The sequence below is a fragment of the Clarias gariepinus genome, chromosome 3 (assembly GCF_024256425.1).
Source record: "Clarias gariepinus isolate MV-2021 ecotype Netherlands chromosome 3, CGAR_prim_01v2, whole genome shotgun sequence".
NCBI classification, from domain to species: Eukaryota; Metazoa; Chordata; class Actinopteri; order Siluriformes; family Clariidae; genus Clarias; species Clarias gariepinus.
The window spans coordinates 4,663,711-4,682,253 of NC_071102.1; the positions used below are offsets into that span (position 1 = coordinate 4,663,711).

An 18,543-nucleotide genomic window follows, 5' to 3' on the forward strand; every position below is an offset into this window, starting at 1 on the left:
CCTTCGAAAAGGGCAGTGTGCGATCAGGGGTACAAAAAATACCTCAGCAACAAGCACAGAAAAACATGTAATCACAAGACATAAACATTGCAACGATGAGGGTACAGGGGATAGGAAATGTCCAATGTAGGCAAACAGCTCCAGTCCCTGCAGCTAAAGAGCGCTGGTCCCGATTCCGCCTGCCCACACTGAAGGGAATAAGCACACGAAGGCGTTGGATATGGGGAAGGTAGAGTGTCTATCTGTAGCTGTTCTGTGAGTGCGTGCGTGTCAGTTTGTAAGCCTGTAACATCCCGAAGATTACAGCACCTGGTATTCCCAGGCGGTCTCCCATCCAAGTACTAACCAGGCCCGAGCCTGCTTAGCTTCCGAGATCAGACGAGATCGGACGCTCTCAGACTGGTATGGCCGTAAGCAGGGTGCTTTCCCACAGAAACCCCATCAATTAGAACATGGCAAGCCGAGATGGCGGCCACATACGTTCTAAGAGTGCTAGGACATATGCCTGAGGACAGTTTATTCTGCAGAAACTCCAGGATTGAAATAATCTGGCAGTGGACTGAGTCTACATGGTTTGCTATACACCAACTTTCAAAACCATTCCACATGAGGGCATAATTCTTCTAGTAGAGGGAGCCCTAGAACTTAAAATAGTTTCTATTACATTGGCTGAAAGACCAGCATCTCTTAGTTGGTCCCCCTCAGGGGCCATCATGAAGGTTCCAGAGTTCGGGCCTGGAATGAAATATTGCCCCTTGCGCCTGAGACAGAAGATCCCTTCTGACAGGAATCGCCCATGGTGTGCCGTCGGGGAGAGATATTAGATCTGAGAACCACACTCTGGTCAGCCAAATGGGGCGCTATCAATAAGAGGCGAAACCCCTGTTGATTGACCCCTTCGCTAGGACTCTGGGGAGCAGAGCTATCGGAGGAAATGTGTAACGACGCAGTCTGGGCCATGTGTGGGCCATAGCGTCCAGCTCCAGGGGAGTGGAAGGAGTCAGAGTAGTAAAGGGGACATTGTGCTGTGTCCTGTGAGGCAAAGAGGTCCACCTTTGCTACATAAAATCTCTTCCAGATTTGACTGACCACTTCGAGGTGGATTTCCATTCCCCATGTGTCACAACTTGTCTGGACAGAAAGTCTGCTCCCACATTTATATGCCCCACATATTATAGGATTCTCTGAAAGTAACAGTCACTTTCTGGCCTAGCTTGATATTCTTTAGGGTACTTAGAATTGATTCGATACATGCAGGAGACAGCTGTGCCTGCATTATGATTGAATCCCATATGACCCCCAAACATGTTGTCCTGTGAGCAGGAGAGAGAACGCTTTCTATATGAAAATATGCGTCCTTCAGACCGATTGTCACAAACCAATTTTCTGGTTGGATTTGAGAAACAATCATCTTGACTGTCAACATTTTAAACTTGTATTTTCTGAGATAGCGGTTAAACCCGCAAAGATCTAGAATTGGACGCAACCACCCTTCCTTTTGGGAACCAAGAAATACCAACTTTAGGAGCCTGACTGTCTGTCTGGCAGGGGAACATGTTCTATAGGCCCTTTTCCGAGCAAAGTCTGTAATTCAGGTCAACAGATGCGCTCGTTTTGGTTTCACTGAAGTGGGGACCACGCTGGAGATATACCCAAGGAGATATACTTGGCAGTAGATTCCATGATGCCAGTTTCTCTGAAAGGGGCACAAGTTTTGACACTTCGGCTAGATGGGGGTTGATAGATGTTCGGCGTCATGAAACGTGGCAGGAGGCAACCAAACACTTAACATTTTGCTGGAGACCACTGCTCCTCGAAACACCAGGTGGCGGAGATTGGGTAATAGCCACCTAAGGGTGCCAGGAAGGAGTTCTCTCTGTTGGAAGTCTACGCGCACCTTCCCGAGGACCAACCCACCCACCCACCCCCCCCCATCTCAGCAGAAGCAAGAGAAGAGATCTCTTCCACCCGATCAAAAGAAGCGCTGAAGCGCGCTTGAGAAGCGGACGCAAGAGTCTCCTGATCCGGCGAGAGCCTGAGAGAAAAGGACAAACCCATCTCACGCGCTTTCGCCAGATCGACAGCCGATCCCCAGGAGGGAGCCAGGCACTCTAAGAGGAGAATACAGTGCTCACATTATCCCTTGAGTCCGAGGATATCGGGCTCTCCCCCCAAACACTCAACGCAGAAAGCATGGCGATCATTATCATCAAGAAGTCCCTCGCATGGAGGTTTACATTTCTTTACTAACGCCATTCACTTTTGCTTTTTTCTTTTTTTAACTGCCACGCAGTATTTCAAAAGAAAAACACACGCACACACAATGCGGTCCTTGAAGACGAAAAGACCTGAGGATGTGCACCTAATCAAATGATGTCACCTGACTGAGGTTATATAAGCCAAACCTTTGGCATGTTTGACACACATGCTTCGACAACCGGTCGAACAAAGAGTGTTCTTAATAGCGTTTTCACGCAGCATCGAGTGTAGCCTTTAAAAGGGAATAAGTCACAATATTGAACATTTCGTTTTCGCACTATGAACTAGCCAATCAGTTTGAATGATTTATTTTGGTTTACCATTTTGGTATGATTTTAGCGATTTATTTTAGAAAATTACTTGACACAGTATCATACAATGAACATGCAGTAAAATCTTTGCTATCATTCTCAGACAGACTGTGTGAAAATGTGTCATCCAGTCACATGTCGTGTCCTTCTGCTTGCATTATCATTAGGCATTGTGATATCTGAAACCCATTTCCATAAGGATACTATAGCCTGTTAGCATGTTTGGTTTGCTCCTTTGCTGTCTGGCTTTTAGAAAAACATCACAACAGAACAGAACAGAGATTTTAATAATAGAACTGATAAGATCAAAAACTTCTAAGCTGTCTTTTGATTACAATTAAGTTATTTTTTATTTAAGATATGCATAAGATGCATATGCAATAAATACCAACCAGATTTTGGGCGGAGCTTCCAAGATTGACACTCCCACTCATTTAACCCCAAAACATTTGCACATTCTAACATTCTTAACACCCACACTCACAAGTTTATAATATTCATGCCTCCTCTCTATTGCACACACTTGCTCCGTCATGTTGGCCTAATCCGAAGTGATGTGTGGTTAATTTGTTTCTGTACTCCACTGACCTTGCACGACACACTCTGTAGGCATAAATTTCATGCCTCTCGCAGCGACCCTCCTACCGTCCCCCCAGTCCCTTCTCTGGAGAGAAAATTAGAATTCAGATTTGTAAACGTGTCGCTTTTAAGCTGCGTCTTATACAAACACGGCGAAGAAAGGCAATTAACCTCGAGTGCTAAACAGATCGCACAATTTTGCAAAATGGCAGCATGAAAATAGTCAACATATTCACATTTCATATTCCATTATGTTTGAAGAGTCTCATAGGAATCGGGCTTTATAGCAACCGAAATGGAATAAGCAGAGAAAAAGAGAAATATTGCGTTTTATGTGCTGCAGACACTGAGCATGAGTTTGAGAAATAGTAAATGGTGCTAAAGCTGGAATATTATGCTGACTCACTCTATAGATCTCTCCATCTTTAAGACTTCAAAAGAAAGAGGTCAGGGATGTAACATAAACGCAACAATGTTCCTTTAATACCTTCTGTCCCTTATGCTGTATGAGATTTCATCTCTGAGATCCAGGGAAAAATTTAAGTTCTTTCATTTCATACTCTTTTATTATTAATAAAGGTCTTAAATTGAGATTGACTGATACCATGTTTCAAGGTAACAAAGGAGTCGTTAAATAAATGTAGTCAGTAGTTCATTCCAACTTATGGATGGATGGATGGATGGATTAATTGATTGATTAATTGATTGATTGATTTTTTTTTTTGTGTGTGTGTGTGTGTAAAGGTTTGGGCTAAAGCATTTTTTCCCCTCAGGTTTATGAAAGGAATTTTCGAACATGTAAATGTTAATAACACAAAGTGCAAATTCTGTTTTCAAACAAAGTCATTTGCAACTCAACTCAAAGAAGAAGTTTTTACTAATCTTTATACCATTAAAAGAAAAAGTAGTACAGTGATTGTAGAGGCTAGCACTGTCGCCTTGCACCTCCCGGGTCCGGGTTTAGTTCCTGGCCAGGCTCAATTCTTGTCCCTGTGTGCAGGGAGTTTGCATGTTCTCCCCGTGCTTGGTGGGTTTCCTCCGGGTACTCCAGTTTCCTCCCACAGTCCAAAGACCTGCAGGTTGGGCTAATTTGTGTTCCCAAATCACCCGTAGTGTGTGAATGGGTGTGTGTATGTGTGTGCCCTGAGATGAATTGGCACCCAGTCCAGGGTGTACCCTGCCTCGTGCCCTAAGCCCCGGCCCTAAATACAGGATAAAATGGTATAGAAGATGAGAGAGTGAGTGATTGTAGGGCGGCATGGTGGCTGAGTGGTAAGCACTGGCGCCTAGCTCTTCAGGGTCTGGGTTTGATTCCCACCCTGGCGACTGCAGTGGCCTCCAAGCCACCTCGGGCAGGATCTTTATTCATGGATGTTCTGTACAACGTTTGCACCATTCAAATGTTTTACTGCATCTAAGAGTCTCATCACAGTACTGTGCATGACGTCTTCTATAAATGTCAATCGAGTTGTCATTGTCAAATGTCAATGAATCACAAGTCCTGGTTTGACTTGAACACTCCTCGTAAAATAACTAATTTTATAATAACTTTTCTATGAAATTCTTTGTAAGAGGATGTGTTTGTGATTGAGACTAAATAGCACTTTTATTAGACACTTCAGTTAAAGACTGCAAAATGCTGTAAATGTAAAAATAATATTCAGTAAACACTGTTATGATATTCAGTATATTCCAGATAATGCGTAAAAGTGTAGTATTCCGGGTATTTTTACAGTAGGTCAATCAAGTTCTCTTTTTATATGTAAATTTGCACTCATGATCTCAAGGAGCATAGAAACAGTTTTCCATGGTTGAGTTTCCATGAATATCACATATCATGTTTAATTCCTTATAATGACCCTTTTATAAATAAATCCATTTATATCCAGCTTGATAAAAGCAGCCAGCCCATCAGGCAGCATTCTAACCATCATCATTTACCAAAAATAAATAAGGCTCTGACAGCATGTGAAATATTGCCGAAACTGTCTTTTTTGCCACTTCAGACCTTTTACATTTTTTATGTATTTAAAAAAAAATAATTCAAAGTGTTCATTTCACAGCTGTAATAAATCAACTCCACTTTATGACCAGATGTTGTAAAGACGAAATAATTTTTCAAGCAATTTAAATGCACACCAAACCATCGACTTCTGTTTAAAAATAAATAAAGAAATGTATGAATATAATTAAGGTATAAAACACTGCACAAGGTACTATTACAGAAAAACAATTATGTGATGTAGCCTGAAGATAGAGTACTTTATTAATTCCAAAAGGAAATTAGCAAACACCTTGATTTTAATTATTTTCCAATAACAGCACTCATTAAAGTAACATGCATATTTTAAGATTTGTAACATTTATTTCTCTGCTTCACCATTGTGCTTTTGCTACAGTATCTCACATGGTGTTTGAGCAAATTGCTTGAATAACGTTCTTTAAAAATGTACTTCTACAGTATGTGTAGTTTTACTGCACCATACTTGAGTAGATTTGTGAAGAAGAAACGCTACTCCTACACCGCTACATTTGACTCGTTACTTTTCCAATCATTTATTCTAGACATGCAGCTGGTGGATCTACAGTACAGTACCACCTGACGGTTTCACCCTTCAGACGCAGCAACAATGATCACATGACTCTACCTGTGAATCCGTCCTACATACGCTAACTGTTTATGTGAAAACTAAGGTTTCCGCATCTTTCACTAACTTTGCAGAACGCCCATAAATCCATACTGCTACTAGTGTGATCTTGCGGTTAGTATAGAATGCTTTTTTTCATGTTTGTGTGAACATGTGTTAACTTTATATATAAAAAATATAGTAATATATAATACTTATAATTTCTAAAAATAATAATAATAATAATAATACGATTGAAACAGTTACTCAGTACAGAGTATCTTTTCACCAAAAACTTTTTTGAGTAATATTTTGGATGACTACTTTTTACTTCTACTTGAGTAATATTATTTTGTAGTACAGCTAGTCTTACTCAAGTAAAAATTTTTGGCTAATCTACCCACCCCTGCTTATCATAAACATTACGCAACACATACCTTTTAATTCATTACTGCTGATGTGACTGCCGTGGCAGTAACCACTTGGAGAATTGGAAAATCTGTCCAATTCTTGTCTCTGCTCATATTGTGGAAAATGAAAGATGAAAAATTCTGAAAATAAGGTTATATAGGGATTTTCTAATTAAAAGTTTTGGGACAGACAACCTTGTGTGTCTGAGAATAGTAATATGCCAAACTGAATAAATATCTGAAAATGGAGTTTATTGTATTGTATGTACAGTGCCATGTTTGAAATACTGTATATAAAATGCATTTACAAAATATAAATTATATTTTATTGAAAATGTGTTCTCCTATATCCTGTTTTAGTCATTTTTCTGCAAAAATTAGTCTGCAATTTTCCCCAAAACAAGTTTTTACTAATCAACAACTTTCATTTCCAGGTTTCTCCAAGGTACAAATTCTGTTTAATGAAACGAGCAAACAGCAATCCCTTAGTTTACACCCTGCAACAGAAACTGAGCTGAAATCACAATGCGGCATGTGTAATAAACAGACTTTTCTCACAAGTCTTCATTTTGTTCTATTTGCAGCGCATTAGTAACGGAGCGCGCAGACGCCTGGTGCACATTTGTCATCCAAGTCTTTCCCATTAAAATGCAACTGGGCCAAAGCAGCTCTCCTTTTAATGCAAACATCAGTGGAGGTTCTGCAGAAAAGAGGAATTTCCATCCATCTGATCTGCTGTGTGCATTCGATAGTAGCATCATATAAAGAGGAATATTCGATGTGATCATTAACACTACTATTAGTTAGGTCATGTTTTACAAACACCTGAGATTAGTCATACAGGGAAATTAATTTAATTTAAAAAATGGAAAATCCTGGAACATCTCCATGAAAAGGCAAAGCAGGGAACTTAAAAGCATACCCAAAACATTTCAACAGATGAATGCAGTGTATATTTTTTTTTCTCTAGTGTGATGAATTATTAAAGCCTCCTTTCCTTTTTTTAACAGCATAATATTGTCGAGCTTCAGATTCAGATAAAACTTGCAGTATTTAAGAGCAAATGTGTTTTTTTCGTAGATGTATTACAATTTTGTCATTTACATCAAAAAATGGAGCACAAAAAGAGCAATACCCAATGTTCTGCTATCACATCATTTAATCTTACTGTATATATGCATTAAACATTCAAACTATTAATATTTGTGCCATCACGGTGGTTCTGGTTACTCAGGGCGTGTCTCAGCGTGGCCTCTGGCAAAGATATGCAAAGTACGCAGATCTTGTAAATGTACTCTTTGTACAGGTACAAAGTAAATGTACTCTGTTATCCTCCACCTCTGGATCTGTGGACCGGACTTGTTTATCCGGCATATTCCATTGGTGCCCAATTGGATAGGAATGTGGGTAGTTTGGAGGCGGGTTAAGGCCACCTTGGGCTCTTTACCTGCTGGGCAGGTTGTGGTGCACTGGGTGTTCTGGTACCTTTCCATCATAACCAGCATTGGCTTTTCTGTGGGATTGGACCAGACAGGCTGACCTTTGGTCCATGTGGACATGCGGGAGCCCTGGGTACCTTCTTTTTTTGTAAGTGTAAAATTATAAAAGAATGTGACAATTTGTATACATGAATTAATTCAATAGCTTTTGCTTACAATTGGGAAAGTTTAATTTATGTAATAAAAGTTAATTAAATATGCCACAGTACATGCACTATTCAAAAATTTTAATTATATATATTTTTTGTTATACAAATGAGCATTTTATGAGTTTGTCAGAGTTTTATCTCCATACTTTAGTTGAACTTAGGAATGCACTTTTGGTGGGAGAGACAAATGTAGTTGGAGAGGCTGAAGGTGCTGAAGCAAAAACTGTGGACACAAAGAGCCGAGGCCCCTGGAGGCGTCCATGTCCAACCGTCTTTTCAATGAACACAAAAGGAAATGAAAAGTCACAGGACCTGATTAGATCACAAGATCATGATTATGATGAGTGATTGGAGTGTGTGTGTGTGTGTGTGTGTGTGTGTGTGTGTGTCATGGGAGTTTGTTGCATTTCAAGGCCTTAACCAAACACAATACAAGCCACATGCTTTATTGAGACTAGCAGTTATGAAACCTCATAAGATATTTAACCATGTTCTGGTCCTGATTCGCCACAATGAGATTGTTTTTAATAAAACCACAGCCAACAGGGGCAACAACTAGAACACATTTTCACATGTCTGAATACCAGCTGTGAGATTTTATGTCTGTCTGTCTGTCTTCAATTTTTTTTACCTTTTCCACTAGTTCTGATCACTATTTCCTTAAGAAGTGTTTTTTTTTTTTTGTGTGTTCATATTGAACTAAATTTCTATCAGTTTAAAAAGGATAAATGAGAGAGAACTACATCTAAAGATTGAATTCCAATTCTGCTAAAAGAATCGACATTTTTTAACATAACTCACTCATGGGAAGAACAACATTGCTGTAGTTAAAGTAAAAGTCACTTGCTGACATTTTAAACGTGAGACTTATCATTTCTTCACTCCGCTGATATTCTATATGACCAACAGTATGGGAGTCTTGAACACATCTCATTCCAATACCATTTGCATTAATATGAAGTTATTCCTCCTTCGCTGTGTATAATGAACTCCACTCTTCAGGGAAGGTTTCCATTAGGATTTTGGAGTATGGCCATGGAAATCTGATTATTAAAACACTTGAAAGAGCTTGGGCATTGATGTTCATTATGAAGACCTGGCATTAGGTTGGTGTTATAGTTCATACCAAATTGTTGGGTCCATATTGAGGGACAGTCGAGTTCTTCCACTCTAAACACTCCGGGTCTTTGTGGAGCTGGAACAGATTTAGGAACTCTTGGTTCCACATGAAAGGAAATATTAAAGCGACTGCAAACAAATACATATTACAGTAGATAATTGTGTGGTTTTCAACTGTTCATGGAAGAACCATACAGTACTGTATATGTGTATAATGGTTGCATGTTAACATACTCCTGGACACATACTATATCTGTTCATGCTAATATTAGTGGACAAATAATTGCAGAAATAGATGAGATGTCTTTTTATTAGGTCATTACGACATTCAAATAGGTCTCCAGTGTGTGTGTGCGCGTGTGTGTCCAAGAAATACCATTCTCTGCTCTCTCTATTTTTCATGCTTGTGTATTGTATAGGACTAATTAGATTTCCATAATGTGACCTCATATACTGTATGAGGGGAAACCCTCCTCCAGTTTGTTGCTCAGCTCTGGTGTCTTCTGGAGTGGCGTCCATCAGAATTAGCTCATTTACAGTATTACATAGGAGGAATGAAATAAATAGAGGGACCATGGTATAACATGTATTATCTAGAGGGTATTTCAACTACAGCATTAACAGACAGGCTTTGGGGGAGCTCTGAGACCTGTATTAACTTATTAGAGAAATAGTCAAATATGGGACCTTTAATGAACTTTTTTAAAGAAATGTTCACTGTCTTCTGTTGTGATGATATAATTTTATCAATGTGGACATTTTTAAACATTTCTTTAATGGAATGTAAAGGCTATTTAAGTTATTTACACAAATACCCTTTATATACAGTACCTTTAAACAGACTCATTTACATTCTGTCTGGCTGCACTGAGAGCAGTCGAGGTGATGCAGCTAAATCACCGCAATGTCCAGGCAATTCAGAAACTTATAATGAGAGTCAAGAGAAGATGAAGGTGTTTTCTTTTTTTTCTCTCTCTCTCTCTTTGACAAGATATATAACCCTGAAGCTAGGGTTAACAGCTTTTTTTTTTTAAGGGAAGAAAATAATTTTCCAATGTGCATACCATTTAAAGCAGCTATAAATTAAATGGAGGAAAGGCAATAATTTATTTTTCAGCAGAAAGAATAGATGTGTCTATAAAATTCTGAGTGAAAAGTAGGTTGCTAAAATGCACTTAATTTGGCATGATAGATTGGCTCCATGCTTCAGTGACTGTAATTGAATCTGTGACCTATTTCTTCTGAAGAAAATTGTCTCTCGGGTTTTGTGTCACCATACATTTTAATGGAATTCAATAGACTGTCACAGGATTTGTACACTTACAACTAACTGTTAACATTTTCTCCATTCCATTTGTACATCAGCTAATGGATACTTATTCACCCATACTTGTGTGCTTTAAAAGACCTGCTCTGTTTATGATTTTGTTCTTCCTTCTCCTTTCTTTCTTTTTCATTAATACAGAAGAAAATGACCTTTTTATATTAGGGGGATGACGACTTCTCTTAGGTATGTCCATCAAACAGTTTTTAATCATGCAATCAACATTTTAATGGAAGCAGTCAGTTCTCAAAGGATTTATAAATTAATAAATGTGTGTGTGTGTGTGTGCTGTTTGTGTCCTGTATTCTAATGCAGAACCATGTTGAGGTCAGTGATTTAATGCAGCTGCTTCAGTTATAATCATTGTCCACCTGATTCACATTATGGCATAATACAATCAGAGCCTGGAACCACAGCATGAGGAGAAGTATTTCAAACTGAGCGTGTTGTGAAAATGAACACTCTGGAATTTCCTGAGACTGGAATTGCTGTAAGAACAGGTTTATGTAGCAGATGTGCCGCAGAAAAACCCAAGAATTTAACTAATGTTGCTAGAAATGTCTGTCCAAATATTCAACCTGCAAGCTTTCATTTATTTTTCGGTTACATAAGAGCGTTAGTTTATGATTGGATATACACAGCTTGTACTGACATTAATGACGAACTGGCTGTATTTACAAATACCTTTACGAATTTTATGGGTCTGTAATTCCATTACATTTTAGTTGGCACTATTGGCTAAGTTATATAAATACTACATCACACTTGCTTACAAAATTCAGATGGTTACTTTTCTATAATAGACAATACTGCTGCCTGTATTTTTGATTCACAGATGTGTGTTAACCATTTCATGCAGCCATGGAAATGTAAAGTGCACCTATTATGTAAAATGAGTATTTTTTTATATATATAAAATATAAGGACCTCACTCACTCACTTATCGTCTATACCACTTTATTTTGTATTCAGGGTCGCAGGGGGCCTGGAGCCTACTGTATACCAGGAGACTTGGGGGGAAATGCCGGTGTACACACTGGACAGGATGCCAATTCATTGCAGGGCACACACACACACAGACTACAGGCAGTTTGGGAATGCCAGTTAGCCTACTCCACATGTCTTTGCGCTGTGGGACCAAACCAAACCCCCCCGCGGAGAGAACATACAAACTCCATGCATGCAGACCCGAAGTAGAAATCGAACCCTTGACCCTAGAGGTTCATGGCGACGATGGTAACCACTAAACCACCACGCCGCCACAAGAACCTGCTTTTTTGGGTTATTTTTTCCCCATTTTTGTACTTGGCCAGGGCTTAAATAAGCCAATTAGATTCCCCCACCTTAGGTGACCTCATATAAGGGGAAATGTCTTCTCTGGCTTGTTGCTATGCCCTGCTGTTCTCTAGCAGGGTGGGGACAGCAGGAGCTCATTTACACAGACACTGAACCAGCACATTTGCAGCAGGATTGAAACAGGGAGATTGAGGTATAAAAATGTATTATCTGTTAACTCACACACTTTGAGGGAGCTCTGAGACCAGTGAACTCTTGTAATCTTGTTAAATAATAAAATATGGGAACTATATAAGTATATAGTTAATCACTATTTGTCATTCTCAGTGCTTACTAGTTTTCCATGTAAATGGCTAAAAATACAAGTTTTATACCAGGCTCAACAATGCAAGCCTTAAACTTTTAAAAACTAAGACATTAAAAACTTTTTCGTCCAGACATAAACATCATTACATTACACAAATTATGCAAATTACAGTATACAATCTGGACATGCATATAAATCCATGTCTAAGAGTTAGCATATTCATTTGCATGTTATTGTTTCTGTAGTGAGAGCTGTTACACAAGAATATATACAGTATGATGGACATACTGCATAAATGATGTGAGAAGGTACCTAACGTTGCAAAAAATAAGGAAATAAAGTAACTATATACTTATCCAGTACAGATATATACAGTATATATCTTAGACACTTCAAGAGGAAGTGATGGATTAATTCATTTTATCTCACTAACTTGTAGATAAAAACTTGTAAAGGAATCAGGTGCCAAAGGTTCTGTAATAAGTGGAACTTAATTGGTTTGCAGACATCAAACAACCTTAAAATGTAACTATACATTGATTGTAAAAGAATCATATTGTTACATAATATCCATTTGCCAGGAGTTATGATTGTGATATACAGTAAGAGGAATAAAACACATTTGTGCGGTTGTAGGGAGATAATAAATTTTTGGTGGCTGGCATGACAATTTTAGTTTGCACTAAGTGTTGGAATAAAGACTTCTATAATTAAGTATGATATGTTAAAATTATTTTAATAAAATGAAAGTGAGAATTTATTTTAAGATTACATAGTAATACAAAATAAACTAACAGGCAAAAAGTGGTATAAAATTGCAAGTATCCACTTTTTAACTGAGGCAGTTAAACATTTTCTACAGGATTTAAGGACACATGGAAAAGCCCACCGGTGTAATGGAGGCTTTCTCAGGTTCAAAGCACTGGTAAGCCAGAGAGACTAAATTACAGGTTGTACCTATAGCATTGTGAGATGAACTGTTGTGGACAGATGATGAGAAAATTGACCTTTACCAGGGGGAAAGAGGACAGCATGGACTGAAGAAGAAAAAAAGTTCCACATGACATAACACCTCACCTGTAAAGCGTGGTTGTGCTCTCCTTGCATATTTACAGACACCACTACAACTTACTTTCATAATTTGTACCAATCTGCATGTAGCATAATCTACAGTATATTTTACTACCAGTGTACACTACCAAGAAAAAAAAATATTTCGAATATTTCATTCGATCGACCGATAGCTATGTGATCGTCACAACAGACAATGTGATTAAATGATGTCTTGCATAATTTGAGTCTTGCATAATTTGATATTCCTATGCCATCAGGGAAAAAAAACGCTCCATAGATGTGATAATCTGGTCATTCAGTACATTTCAGGGCATCAGGATCATCATATGTTGCCTCATAACGTTGCTGAGTCTAGACCTGAACTGAAGCAACCCCACTGTGCATGATGGATGCATCACTACATTTGTTCTCATGACACTGTGTGGAAATTCTTTTACTGTCATTGTTAAACAAAGATTGACATGATTGATGATTTCTAATGTCCATTTTTTTATTATATATTTTTTTTCAATGCAACTTCACCAAGCATTTAAGTGGACCTTAATCATAACGTCTTTTGCTGACCGCAAGTTTTAATAATGTGTTAAACAGTTCTTAACCCCATTTCAGCAATCTCAATATAAGTGGGTTTTTTTTTTGGCTAGGCAGTGTGGTATCCTGATAAATGAGCTGCAAATGCAAAGCAGCATTTTCATTTTCAATGCAGAGGACAAAACATTTTAAGGTTTGGTTAACATTTACACTTTTTGAAATTTGTACAATATATATTGCATATGTGATCAATTCATTCCTCACATAATCACGTGAGGCACCACGGGTTACTTAGTGATTTAGCAATGTCGCCTTGCACCTTCAGGTTCCGGGTTCGATTCCCGCCTCTGGTGGTGCATGGAGTGTGCATGTTCTCTCCATGCTTTGTAGGTTTCTTCTGGGTATTCGGGTTTCCTCCCACAGTCCAAAGACATGCAGATTATCCTGAGTGGCATTCTTAAATTGCCTGTAGTGTGTGAATGACCATGTGTGTGTACCCTGTGATGGATTGGCACCCTTTCCAGGGTGTACCCCACCTCATGGCATATCTCTCCTGGGATAGGCTCCAGCCCATGACCCCCTCCCCCTCCCCCATCCTGTATACAGGATAAAGTGGTATAGATAATGAGTGAGTGAGAGTGATAATCATGTGAGACATGTGACCACACCTGACATACCTCAAGGTGCACTTTAGTGTTTAATTTTAGCAAACCCCCCTTTATAAGAAATAATAACAATTCGAAAATTAATTTGTTTTGTGGGAATCAAATATCTATCTATCTATCTATCTATCTATCTATCTATCTATCTATCTATCTATCCTTTTTACTGTACTGTACAGGTGAGCATACACTGGAACATTATGTTGCATTTAGCTCTCTCTACACAGCGGAGAACATATGCATGATGTCACCCCGGTGTCACGCGAGGGACGTCTCAGCCTCCGTCGCTTTTGTTTCAATGTGTATTACAAGACGTTCTCTTGCGCACAGCTTTAGATGTAGCATATGAATAATTTGGCTGTGACAGGGATAGGAGCAATGAAGTCCTAAGTAGTTATCACCAGCCCTGTCTAAATTCATATTCATATTAATTTGCTGAACTAATGACATAAATGCGGGCGGAATCAGCGGCACTGTAATTTGAGTGTGAAAAATGCATGAAGTAATTACAGATTGTTTTACTGACTGAAGTGGGTCCTCTGCTCAGTCAATTAAGCCAGAATGAGAATGTTTTCCCCTCTAATTAATTGCAGCCAAGGCTTTCCTCCATCTGCTAAATAGTGAGAAAAGTAGAAAATTGGGTCAGTGTTAAAGTGGTTCAGTGAAATACATACACGTCTACGCTTCATCAATTACTCAGACGTGTTGTTATATGCAAACAAGATGCAGATTTCCATGCGGTGTACGAGCATCAAATCGGAACTGAGATTTTTACGTTGGCTGGTAAGTTGTTTGGGTTTAATACCGCAGCCAAAGACAGACTATTGCTAGCGGATGGAGCTATAAATACGGCATCTGCGTGACAATTAGACTATTATTAAGATTGCATGAGCAAGAGTGTGGTTATACAGAATATCAGCATGGCAGTGATTCAGCACAAGACTTCAGGTAATTACAGAGTGACTTCTAGTGCGATAGTGCTTTTATAGAACAGTTTTATAAATTTGAAATAAGTATTGAGTCACTGCCATTTATTTACAAGGGATACATATAGTATACTGTACGTTTAGATTCCTTTACAATAATATTATTATTATTCCTGAGCAGAGGTGGGTAGAGTAGCAAAAAATTTACTCAAGTTAGAGTATTTGTACCACTCAAATAATATTAATCAAGTAGAAGTAAAAAATTGTCATCCAAAATATTACTTAAATAAGAGTAAAAAAGTATTATTCGGTGAGAAGATACTCAAGTATTTATTAACTTTTTCAATCGTAAATCGTATATATATAATATATATATAATATGTAAATACATACAAAAATATAAACGCAACACTTTTGTTTTTGCTCCCATTTTTTATGAGATGAACTCAAAGATCTGAAACATTTTCTACATACACAAAATAACCATATCTCTCAAATATTGTTCACAAATCTGTTAAAATCTGTGATAGTGAGTTCTTTTCCTTGGCCAAGATAATCCATCCCACCTCACAGGTGTGCCATATCAAGATGCTGATGAGACAGCATGATTATTGCACTGGTGTGCCTTAGACTGGCCACCTGTAAAAGGCCATTTTGAAAGGTTCAGTTGAATCACACAGCACAATGCCACAGATGTCGCAAGTTTTGAGGGAGCGTGCAATTGGCATGCTGACAGCAGGAATGTCCACCAGATCTGTTGCTCGTGAATTGAATGTTCATTTCTCTACCATAAGCCGTCTCCAAAGGTGTTTCAGAGAATTTGGCAGTACATCCAACCAGCCTCACAACCGCAGACGCCGTGTAACCACACCAGCCCAGGACCTCCACATCCAGCAGGTTCACCTCCATGATCGTCTGAGACCAGCCACTCAGACAGCTGCTGAATTTCTGCACAAACTGTTAGAAACAGTCTCAGGGAAGCTTATCTGCATGCTCGTCGTCCTCATTGGGGTCTCGAGTTGACTCCAGTTCTTCATCGTAACGGATTTTGACAGATTTGTGAACAATATTTGAGAGATATGGTTATTTTGTTTATGTAGAAAACGTTTCAGATCTTTGAGTTCCTCTCATTAAAAATGGGAGCAAAAACAAAAGTGTTGCGTTTATATTTTTGTTCAGTGTATATATATATATATATATAGTACACAGTGTACTATATACTGTACACACACAGTATATAATATGTTTATTATAGTATAATTATAGGCCTATTTGCCAACATTGCAACATACAGTAAAACAGCTAAACTAACTGTGACATGTTTTCTCAGGTTAGACATCGAGTGTTTATATGCTGTTTTCGTCTGTTTTGGCAGATAGAAAAGACACCGTAGTATGAAGCTCTTCTTTAGCAAGCGATACATGCTTTGTATATGAGGCCAGGGATGCCGGCTGAAGATTTTTTCCCGGATCTGGTTTGAAGGGGTCATGTGACTACATGTGCTTATTGTTGCTGCGGTGATTGGTCAAACGGCATCATGTGATCATTGTTGCAGCATCTGATTGGTCGAATGGAGTCATGTGATCATTGTTGCTGCGTCTGATTGGTCAAACGACGTCATGTGATCATTGTTGCTGATCCTAATTGTTCATGAGATTCTTCTTTAACGTTGGATGCTAGTTCTGGAAAACAATTTTCACTCTTTCATGTCTAACATGTTAAATTGGCAATAAACTTAAACCGGAAATTTTGATTGCACAAAATAACAAACAGTTATGAGAGTCAAAACTCCCTTTATTTCTCGACACAATGCTCTGCTACAATAATGCACTAATCCCAGCGTTTCACTAGTACGTACTTGAATACCATCAATGTAGAAAGTTTTCTCAGGACGCCAGAGTAATGATCGGACTGCCTGCTTTCACGTCTGAAACACTGGCCTCCCAGGAACTCCTTTATTGTCTTGGAGAGAGTTTAGGACTGTACAGAAGATGTGGCAATAACTATAAGCTTATCCCTGTAATGTGCAAGTTGTGTGGTGGGCAACATGGGGTTTTGCATTGCCCTGCAAAAAAAAAAAAAACAGTTCAGTTTTATTCAGTTGTGGGATTTATTTATTTTTTATTTTTTTTGTTACCTTGCTTCTTGTCCCTATTTCTGAATGTTTCCAGGAATGACAGCGCTGGCCACCAAGCCACTTCATCCATGATCATCATTCATAGCCTTATTTAAAGCCTTTGCACCATTCAAATACTGTATATTACTGTGGCTAAGAGTCTGATCACCGTACTGTGCTTGAACATCAATCAGTTTCACTGACAAGAACTTTTACCACAAGTCCCAATATGACTTGAACAGCCCTCATATTTTTGCTCCACTAGTGTAAATATCAGAAGCCAAACCCCCTGAACAATGGCTAGTTGACTGACTAACTCATGATGGATTGTACATTGTCAATAATATATCTGATGAAATTGCCTTCCCTTCTTCTTTTTCATTTTCATCTGACAGTGTTTCATATTTAGATATATAGTCAGAAGATATATTTTTATATACTGCATATTTTGCATAGTACACTGATGTTGCTACTCTACTGTAGTAACTGATTCAGTGGGACTGTTGCTAGAATTGAAATTTAATGTGGTGAGGACAGGCAAGACAGGACAAGAAATGTAATACACACTGCAACTGTGTCCCGAAGCAGTTATTCAAACTAGTGTACTGTATAAGCACCATGGGAACAAATGAGTAAATCAAAGCTAACTGGTGTATAATGTCTAATAATGTACTGTATACGGGTGGAATGCATTATGCATATGACATTCAGATATATCGGTAAAGGATGTCTTTGGATAACTTTAGTATCAGGGTATTAATTTGCATAACCTTTAATGTCATTTCTTTCGAGCTTAAAACTAATCATTAAACTCATGTATGTCCTAAAAATATGTAGCTTTATATCAGTGTTATGGATGTGAGATTAATTAGACAAACTTTTATGAAAGAGTAATGGTTTTCTGAAAATTCTGTGAAATTGTAAAGAAAGTTGCAAAAGGTATTAGACCATTAAAGAGTCTTAAATAAATACAAAAATATTGTTTCAGGTTCAATTCCCGGCCAGGCTCGATTCCCGTCTCTGTGTGCATGTTTTGAGTTTGCATGTTCTCCCCTTACTTGGTAGGTTTCCTCCGGGTACTCCAGTTTCCTCCCACAGTCCAAAGATATGCAGGTTAGGCTAATTGGCATTCCCAAATTGCCCATAGTGTGTGAATGAGAGTGTGTATGTGTGTGCCTTGCGATTGATTGTCACCCTGTCCAGGGTGTACCCTGCCTCGTGCCCTAAGCCCTAAAACGGTATAGAAGATGTGTAAGAGAGTGAGTGAAATAAATGATTTGGGGTAAATAGGTATTATAGATGTAACATTTTCTTAATATGGGTTTGATGTCTCTGAAAAAGTCCTCAAATGTGT

General features: G+C 38.5%; 1 non-coding gene across 1 annotated transcript; it reads right to left on the minus strand.

Annotated features, from left to right (window-relative positions):
• Positions 1 to 297: 297 nt before the first annotated feature.
• On the minus strand, positions 298 to 416 carry LOC128519692 (5S ribosomal RNA). The gene has a single exon (XR_008357870.1). It is a non-coding gene; the product is annotated as a 5S ribosomal RNA (ribosomal RNA).
• Positions 417 to 18,543: the final 18,127 nt, after the last annotated feature.